Source organism: Carassius auratus, chromosome 35 (genome assembly GCF_003368295.1).
Source record: "Carassius auratus strain Wakin chromosome 35, ASM336829v1, whole genome shotgun sequence".
NCBI classification, from domain to species: Eukaryota; Metazoa; Chordata; class Actinopteri; order Cypriniformes; family Cyprinidae; genus Carassius; species Carassius auratus.
In genome coordinates, this window is record NC_039277.1 from 9,238,718 (window position 1) to 9,248,298 (window position 9,581).

The 9,581-nt window shown below is 39.7% G+C and overlaps 1 protein-coding gene across 1 annotated transcript in view; it reads right to left on the bottom strand.

The window, feature by feature from the left end:
- The window catches only part of LOC113054300 (T-lymphoma invasion and metastasis-inducing protein 1-like), a 50,751-nt gene extending 45,801 nt beyond the window's left edge, over positions 1–4,950 (bottom strand). Inside the window, 1 exon segment of the mRNA XM_026219747.1 lies at positions 4,736–4,950. The gene's annotated coding sequence lies outside the window, so the exon portion shown is untranslated.
- Positions 4,951–9,581: the final 4,631 nt, after the last annotated feature.

Genomic DNA, 9,581 nt, shown 5'->3' on the forward strand with positions numbered 1-9,581 from the left:
CTATTTTTAACAGCACTATGGCAAACTGTTGTTCTTAAATGTACTAAAGTAATAATTGTGACTTTACTTTTGGTTCAACAACCTTGATTAACATTATAAGTGAACCTCAAGGTGGAAAACAAATTAAATTCTACAGCAGAATGTGTAGAATTAGTTCCTGTTCTAGTGAAGTTGAACACAAAAATTTAAGCCAAGATTCAGAGATTACATCTGTGATTTTTTTTATGTCACATTGCCTGGAGAACTTGCATCATCAAGCTTACAAAAAGATAACATGCGTCTCACCACGAAGAGTTTAATCTTTCTCAAATGGGACCACGGTGCCCGAGGCAGCAGACTTGTGTGATTTCATATTATTGTAATCCTCTGACCCTGCTGTATGTAAAAGCCATGGTGAAGCTTCACGGCCTGTGCATTTGGAGCTGGTATCACAGAAAAAGCTTTTGCTGAAAGCAAGAGGCTGCTTTTATCCACACAATCTCTCCTCTGTGCCAAACAAGCGGAAGAGGCTCAACAAAACCTGCACCTGCATGCCACAAGGCAAGAATGAAGACACTCAGGTCTCTGCTTAAAAGAAAACTAATTTGGAAAGTAAAATAGACCAGCATGCCACAGCAGTCGCTCCTTTCAGACCGAGATCAGATCTTTTCCAGGTCAGTGGAGGATATTGAGAGCGCCAATCTTTTCTTCCTGATGACCCTTGCTGAAGGGGAGTCTCTTTTGTGTTTTGACTAAAAGGATGTTAGTCACAGACAGATATGGGGACAACTGTGATTAAGTAGCATTAAAGGGGCAGTTCACCTAAAAATGTCAATTGTGTCATCATTTACAATGAACACTTTTTAATACAATGAAAGTCAATGAAGCCCAGGCCTGTCAAGTTTGAAACCGACTACAAAAAACCTACTAAACTATAGTAAATGTATTCTTCTGAAGCCATACAAACTTTTCTGGTGAGATCTTCTTTTGTGCTCTCCAGAAGTAAGAAAGTAATACAGGTGTGGAATAACATGAAGGTTAATGATGACAGAATTTCACTTTTGGGTGAATTGCTCTTTTAAGAACGGAGTGTCTCTTTTCTTTGATGCTATCAGACTAACGAAAATTTAGCTGAGTGCAAAGGTTCACGTGGTTAATTCCCAACAACCCCCCTTCTCTTTCCTATTCTCCCTATCTTTCTTTCTTCAACATTATTCTTGTCAATTGTCTCACTAAAGTCGTTTAGTGAATGAGTAATATGTGGTTTGCCTGCAGCTGTATGGCCTGTCTCAACAGGCTTGAGGTTTAAAGATCGTTGAAGATTGAAGTGGTCTGAAATTTGTCAGATCAAGTCTTTTGTTTTGATTCATAAATTTAAATGGTTAAACGGTTACGGATTTTCCTTAATAAATAGTTGACTCTCCTAGATTCTTGATCTAGGTGTTAACAATCCATTCACCACTTCCTGAGCTAACTTCCTCACACAGAGATCACCTTTCTAGAGTTAAAACACACATACAGTACATATGCTGCCTATATCCACACTTGTACAGCCACTTTGTTTTTCTTTTGGCTTTGCAAAAATCACTTCCTTATGGAAAGGGACTTCTGAAACAGTACATTTGTGCATGTGTCCTCCTGCCTTTGGGTTAGAAATTTAATTTTTCTGGTTCTACAGGATTCTTGCATCTATTATGAAAAGGCATGACATATACAAACGTCAGCCAAACTCATTCACACACCCTTACTGTATGCATGTTCCTATACTTGGGGATACCACACTATTTTCAATAATGTTGTATTACTCACCTGCCTTTAATAGAAGCTAAATGTGAAAAGGATAGAAAAAGCTGTCCACACACACAGACACAGAATCTGTCGAACAAAGCCACAAATGTATGTTTCTAATTCATTTTTTTTTTTCCATTACCCCTTCCTCATCACCTCCTGTGGGTCTACATTTAAACAATCAATCAAGTGCTAATATTGAAAGAGGAGGACATGCTGAATGAATGGAGGACACGCTGCATTGAGAAACACACATTAGCAATGGGGAATATCTGTCAGGTCTCGCACATACACATCTAACATGAGGATTAGAATATCTCATATAATACAGACTGTTCCTGATGGGTTTATAGAGGGCACAGCATAACGTATAATCCATAATGGTTATGCAGTTTTTGTTTAATCCATGTCATCTGGTTTCTAGTTTATATGTATTCATGAGCTGTCAGTGAGAACAATGACTGTGTGTGTTTGATTTCTGCTTGAAAAATTGCATGAAACTACTTTAGAGTATCGGTAACAAGTTTAGAGATAAATGCCTTTCAAAAAAAGTATTTCCTAACCTCTTTGAAATATTTAAAATGCAGGTGCTACAGACAGTCAATGCTCTGATCTCCATATTCACCATCACCATCCATTGTCTGTACAAAAACACAGCCTTAATGTCTATTTCTATCTTGCTGAAAGTTTTATTGTTTGTTGCTTTACACATTTTATTAATTTAATGCATCCTTGCTGAATAGAAGTATTGATTTCTTTCAAATAAATAAAAAAAAATCTTATACTCACTCCAAACTTTTAAGTGGTAGTGCGTATATCTCTCCCTCCTTTTTTGTTTTCATTCAGACACTTTTAATGAACACAAAGCCTGGCCTTTCTCTCACTATCTCTTTCATTAGCTTCGTTAATGTATACTTTAAACATGCTGTGGCGGTGCTGTGACCCATTTAAGCCGTATTTCCTACCCCCCACACACATATAGCTCCTCTATCCCCCATTTTTCACCCTGATGCCCTCTGCTCCAGTGGGGCAGAAGAAGGAAGAAATGCCCTGAGGCCCATTCTGTTACTCAGTTCCACTTAACATACATACAGTGCAAAGCAAAACAACAAGATTGCCTTTCTAAGCCTTCACATAGACAAACACACTTCTATACAAATACAGCATCTTATTAGACCAATAAAGTGTTTAAAGTACAAGCATACTGACACACACTCATGTTTGAACACACAAACAGCAACTATTGCAAGGTCTGTAATTCCCAAAGAATTTCCTGTATTTTACATGTTAATGTACTTTTTACATTTCAAATGCCCAGTATTTGAGGAACAATCATGTCTGCTACTTACTGACCCAAAACACAAAAGCCACTGGCCTTTGAAATCAATCTGACTGTGTGCCAGCAGCCCGTTTTAAAGGAAGGAGTGTTTTTTTTAGTCTAATCCATACTGTAGATTAAACAGCATATGATGGGAACAAAACAGACGCAAGTGATAAAATCCAGATATAAACTCTTAAAGGAGACATGTAGCCTCTGTCCAGTGTGATCCTGAGAGGAAAGTCAGTGAAATGATGGTACAGGAATTGTGTGGTTCATTGTTTGCTCCTAGACTGAAGTATGCAAGAGTCTTTGTTTGACCCATCTGAGTTCCTCCACAACACACACTACGGTAATTCATTCATAAAGCCACTAGACTGCTGAGAGACCTCAGGCAACTGAGGAATCTAGCACCCCGTGTGCCATCTCTGTCTGACTGGAAACAGCTGAGATCCACATCAGTAACCCTCTGACCTCAGACAGACCGGTATCAATATTAGTGGCCCACTGCATCTAGGTATTTCTTTCAGGTCTGATTGTACAGTATGTCATCTTGATCTTATTTACATTTCACTTTGCTGTATTCTTTCCTCTTTCCTAAGAAGCTCAGCTCAGCTGCTTTTTCAGTCATCTAATCACAATGAATCACATTCCACAGAACTGTAGACCACACACACACACACACACACACACACACACAAAAACACTTGCATTTGTGGTTCTTCATAGGAGTAATGGTTTTTATACTGTACAAACTGTATTTTCTATCACCCCTACACCTAAACTTACCCCTTAAAGAAAACTACTGACAATTTTTTTTTTTTTGATTTCATAAAACACCATTTTGTATGTTCTGTAAGCCTTTTGTTTTATGGGGACACAGGAAGTGTCCTCATAAACCATTTTAACATTGTAGTTCCCATGTTATTAAACACATTTATGTCCTAATAAACCATATGTATATATATATTTAAAAAAAACACTTTCCTGGAGCAGCTCTGGTGGTTTACAATAAAAATTTTAAACAAGACACATTATTCATGAGGTAACACAGCAAACTTAACAAGGCTGCAAAACATTTCAGACACTCTTATAGACAAAACTCAAGTTGACAGATCTGTACATACAATACTTTCACAACCAAAGCATGCTGTCATTCAAGTTTTCTACTTAAAAAACATGTTAATACAGAATATCATTTATGACAGAACTGCAAAAATAGACAGCAAACTTGGACGATTTACTCTGTCCAGTGGGAATATTCACATGCACACACAAAGGCAGCATGTGAGAGAGAATATACACTGATGGATCCTCCTCCTTGGCTTCCAAACATTTCTGTCTGGATGAAGGATTTTTACGACCACATAACCATTTGTTTTTGAGACCTCTCAAAACAAACCCAACATACACACTTAGACACACACAGCATATTGATTGTCCAACAAAGGCGCACAAGACAGACTTTCAAAGACTCCATGGCAAGTAAACCTTATTAACCAAGCAGTGTGGCATTTATCACTGTCAGCAGTCCACTCAAGCACAGTCCCAGGGGACCCAGTGAAAGTCAAACAGACATAAATCTCCAACTGCAAAGACATCTCTGAAAGAAAGTAAAATAGCATGAAAACAGTAGATAGTGTGGCATACCTCAGAGGTAAATCCTAGGTCCGTTGCTGTTCCTCCATAAAGTATCCAAACATTAGTGGTTTGAATGTGTACTTCATGTGTATTTTATACAGGTAATGTCTCCTCCAAGTACTGGCTGTAATCCTGCATGCCCCTGTGTCTCATGTCTTTTAGAACTACACAGCACACTCACTCCAACCATGTGAGGATGAGTCTGTCCACTGAGAGTGCAGAAAGGGGTGTGTGCACTCTCTCTCACTCTCTTTCTCACCCATTTGCACAACCCTCCCTGTTCCTTCATTTGCTTCTCCTCCCCCTCTCCTTCTCACCTCCCCCCTCACTCTTCCCCCTCTTTTTCTCTCTCTCATTTCACCTCCTTTGGATCAACAGTATTTCTCAGCACGCAGCCTGGGTCTTTGCCCCTAAGCTTTTAGACACCCCGTTTCCTTTTAAATTGCTTGCCTGTGAGCCCCTAAGATAACATACTTGTGTACACAAGAACCAAACAAGCACATACATACATAATACCACAGCATATAAAAAAAAAGAAGAAAGTTTTTCACTTTATAGTAGTAAAAATACAATAAAATGCATTATGTAGCCTACATTCATCAAGTTGTGGTAAAATTAAATAAAATCAAAAATACAATTTACACATTATGTTGTGGTATTATGTGAAAATAAAATAGAATAATAAGTAAAATTAATAAAGCATATGTCAAACGTTTTTCTTATATTGGTTCATTAAAACATATAATCCAATTTATGGGCTAGGTTAAAACTAACTACACTTTAAAAGTTTTTTTTATTTTTCTGTAATAATGCTTGGGAAAATTTTGTTGAAAAAAAAAAGATGCCAATATTCTCGTGTCACATAATATGCAGCCCAGATTTTGGAAACAGAATCATTTCAATGTTGCATTGAACAATCAACACTAAGATATATAATCTACTGAACAAATGTAACTTCACCTTAAAACCTCATTTTTATTTGATTTAAACCATGGCAAGCTGTTGGGAGCCACTGCTGCACAATTAACTAGTGGTCGATAATTAACTAGAGCTTACAAACCTACTGAATAGAAACGATAGGTGTACTGTATGTATGCATGTGCATTCCTTGAGTGTTTCCTCTACAGGCTGTCACAAAACCAACACATTCATGCTGTTATGCCAGAGAACAAAAAGAGTTCAAAGTTAGGACACTATTGAAAATGCGTATTAAACTTACAAACTAGTTTATTATATAGATTTACACATAAACAAACACTTCATAGACATGTACAAGCAGATATGACAAGTAAACAGTGACAAACACAGAGGTGTCAGTCTGGTTGTAATTCTGTTAAAAGTTTCCCTGGGTCAGGCTTAAGATGAGGGCGGCTGTGTGGCCAGGATTCTTACGATTGGGAGGGACAGATTTAGAGCATTTCACACAGATCAGTAAGTAAGACCACATGCATATATATATATATATACAGTACAGACCAAAAGTTTGGACACACCCTTTCTCATTCAAAGAGTTTTCTTTATTTTCATGACTATGAAAATTGTAGATTCACACTGAAGGCATCAAGGGCTATTTGACCAAGAAGGAGAGTGATGGGGTGCTGCGCCAGATGACCTGGCCTCCACAGTCACCTGACCTGAACCCAATCGAGATGGTTTAGGGGTGAGCTGGACCGCAGACAGAAGGCAAAAGGGCCAACAAGTGCTAAGCATCTCTCGGGGAACTCCTTCAAGACTGTTGGAAGACCATTTCAGGTGACTACCTCTTGAAGCTCATCAAGAGAATGCCAAGAGTGTGCAAAGCAGAAATCAAAGCAAAAGGTGGCTACTTTAAAGAACCAAGAATATGACATATTTTCAGTTTTTTCACACTTTTTTGTTATGTATATAATTCCATAATTCCACATGTTAATTCATAGTTTTGATGCCTTCAGTGTGATTCTACAATTTTCATAGTCATGAAAATAAAGAAAACTCTTTGAATGAGAAGGTTTATTTCTTTTAATTTTGATTATTATAACTGACAACTAAGGAAAATCCCAAATTCAGTATCTCAGAAAATTAGAATATTACTTTAAACCAATACAAAGAAAGGATTTTTAGAAATCTTGGCCAACTGAAAAGCATGAACATGAAAAGTATGAGCATGTATAGCACTCAATACTTAGTTGGGGCTCCTTTTGCCTGAATTACTGCAGCAATGCGGCGTGGCATGGAGTCGATCAGTCCGTGGCACTGCTCAAGTGCTATGAGAGCCCAGGTTGCTCTGATAGTGGCCTTCAGCTCTTGCTCATACTGTGCAAGGTATGAATGGTCGACTTTTGGACAACTGTCAAGTCAGCAGTCTTCCCCATGATTGTGTAGCCTACAGAACTAGACGAAGAGACAATTTAAATGCCTTTCCAGGTGTTTTGAGTTAATTAGCAGATTAGAGTTGTCTTCAATATTGAACCTTCTCACAATATTCTAATTTTCTGAAATACTGAATTTGGGATTTTCCTTAGTTTTCAGTTATAATCGTCAAAATTAAAAGAAATAAACATTTGAAATATATTAGTCTGTGTGTAATGAATTAATATAATATACAAGTTTAACTTTTTGAATGGAATCAGTGAAATAAATAAACTTTTTGATGATATTCTAATTAGATGACCAGCACCTGTATATATAATGAAAAGAAAATCATAGAAAATATTAATTTCTGTGTGGCTGAGCAGTCATTTCTGATTAGTGAACCATTTGTTTGAATTTGATCTTTTCATTTGAATTTTGAATCACTTCACAAAACTGGCCTGGAACTGGTTTGTGCAATGCACTGATCTGTTTCTTGAAACACTGACTCTATGATCACAAGTGAATAATGTAGAATAATGTAGAATAATCCAGTCCCCATTTATTGAAAATTCATGAAAGAGATTTGTATATGATAATGGACATTACAATGTACACAAGTTTTAAGAGATTTCAAAGGAACATGCATCATTGCAAGACACCCGATTCTCCTGAAATGCATCTTACAACTACTTCTGTACTTCAGCAACCATGAGAGCCGAACATGTCCGTGCAAGGAGAAGGGCGTGGAGAATTAGATGATGTCCCTAACTGCTTTCATCACCAACTAGACTTCCCCTCAGAACAAAGCCGACACACCTTCACTCCTCGGGGTGTTTGTGACATTTAAGCAACAAACAGGCTCTAAGAAATCACAATGACGTTTGTATCTGACACACAGTAAGTGGATAGAATTTAAGTTCGGTGACGATTTACCCACAAGCACAAGTTCTTCTCTAAGCACAAGTTATTTTGCTAATCCACTAGCTGAATATCACTCACTGCTGACTGGCTGACTGTCACACTAAGGTGATTTGATTAAAGAAGCCATGAACATGTTTAGACAAACACACACAATAGTGAGTCAAGGTATGAGATGCTCCACCTGTATGCTGTTTTCCAGTATCTCGCACATTGTCAGATAGATCACACATCTATTATTCTCTGTCCCTTTCGCACACACTCACATTCTCAGGCTACGTTTACATGACAACAATGTAGTCATTTTTTTTTAAGTTTCACGTATACACGACATCATTTTAAAAACTATTTGCATTTACAAAATTCCACGAAAATAGCAAAAACACTGAATTACGTACGCCAGGCCAGTAGTTGACGCTGTCACCTTGTTAGTAAAGCAGTTAGTTAGGAGAGCAAACATCCTTGAGGGGCACCAGTGCTGATGGTGTCTCTGTTTGACATGAATTTCCCCAGTCTCACTAGCTGTTGCCTGTCTGTCAGAAAACTGGTGATCCACTGACAGATAGAGCTAGGGAAAGAAAGCTGGGTTAATTTGGTCTGGAGGAGTGTTGGGATGATTTTATTGAAAGCCGAAATGAAGTCCACAGACAGCGTCCTCACATAGGTCCCTGGTTTGTATAGATGTTGTGTGAAATAATTGTAACGATTGGACACAGGAAGTGAGAGATCCAGGGCCGAGCCAAAAGGGGAGGAATCCAGGGTGGAGCAGCTGGAACTGGAGCTGTGCGGTCGAGACAGAAGCCCCCCTGGGTGTCGGCCATCTTGTGCAATGGCTCTGGGCTGGCGGCCATCTTGTGCAATGGCACTGGGATTGCGGCCTCCTTGTGCTGTGGAGCTGGGCTGGCAGCCATCTTGCGCAGTGGCGCTGGGCTGACGACCATAGTGTGCAGTGGTGCTTGGCTGGCGGCCATCTTGTGCAGTGGTGCTGGGCTGGCGACCACCTTGTGCAGTGGCGCTGGGCTGGCAGTCCTCCGATTCTGACTGACCAGGGCACCCCGTTCATGTCCCGGATGATGGCAGACCTCTGCAAGCTCTTAAAGGTCTAACAGCTCCGCACCTTGGCGTACCACCACAGGACAGATGGGCTCATCGAGCGGTTTAACCAGACCCTAAAACAGATGTTGCTCTGATTGGCGGCGGAAGATAAGCTGGACTGGGACAAGATGCTACCCTACGTGCTCTTCGGTGTCCGAGAGGTACCTCAGGCCTCCACTGGCTTCACACCATTCGAGTTCCTCTTCGGCCGACAACCCTGTGGTCTGCTTGACCATATACTGGTTATGGTCCCCACAGCCGCCTGCAAATTCCTGGCCACCTGGCAGGGGCCGTTCACTGTCACAGAAAAGGTCGGCCCCGTTACCTACCATGTGCGGCAGCTGGGAAAGAGGACCAGCTCAACCACGTCAATCTCCTGAAGTGCTGGGTCGGAACTGGGCCCCAGCTTTCTTCTTATACCAACTCAACTCCCATGGATGTTGATATGGATCCTTAACTTTAGGCCACCCAGAAGTTGGAGCTGCAACACCTGGTCAGTCAGTTTCCTGAT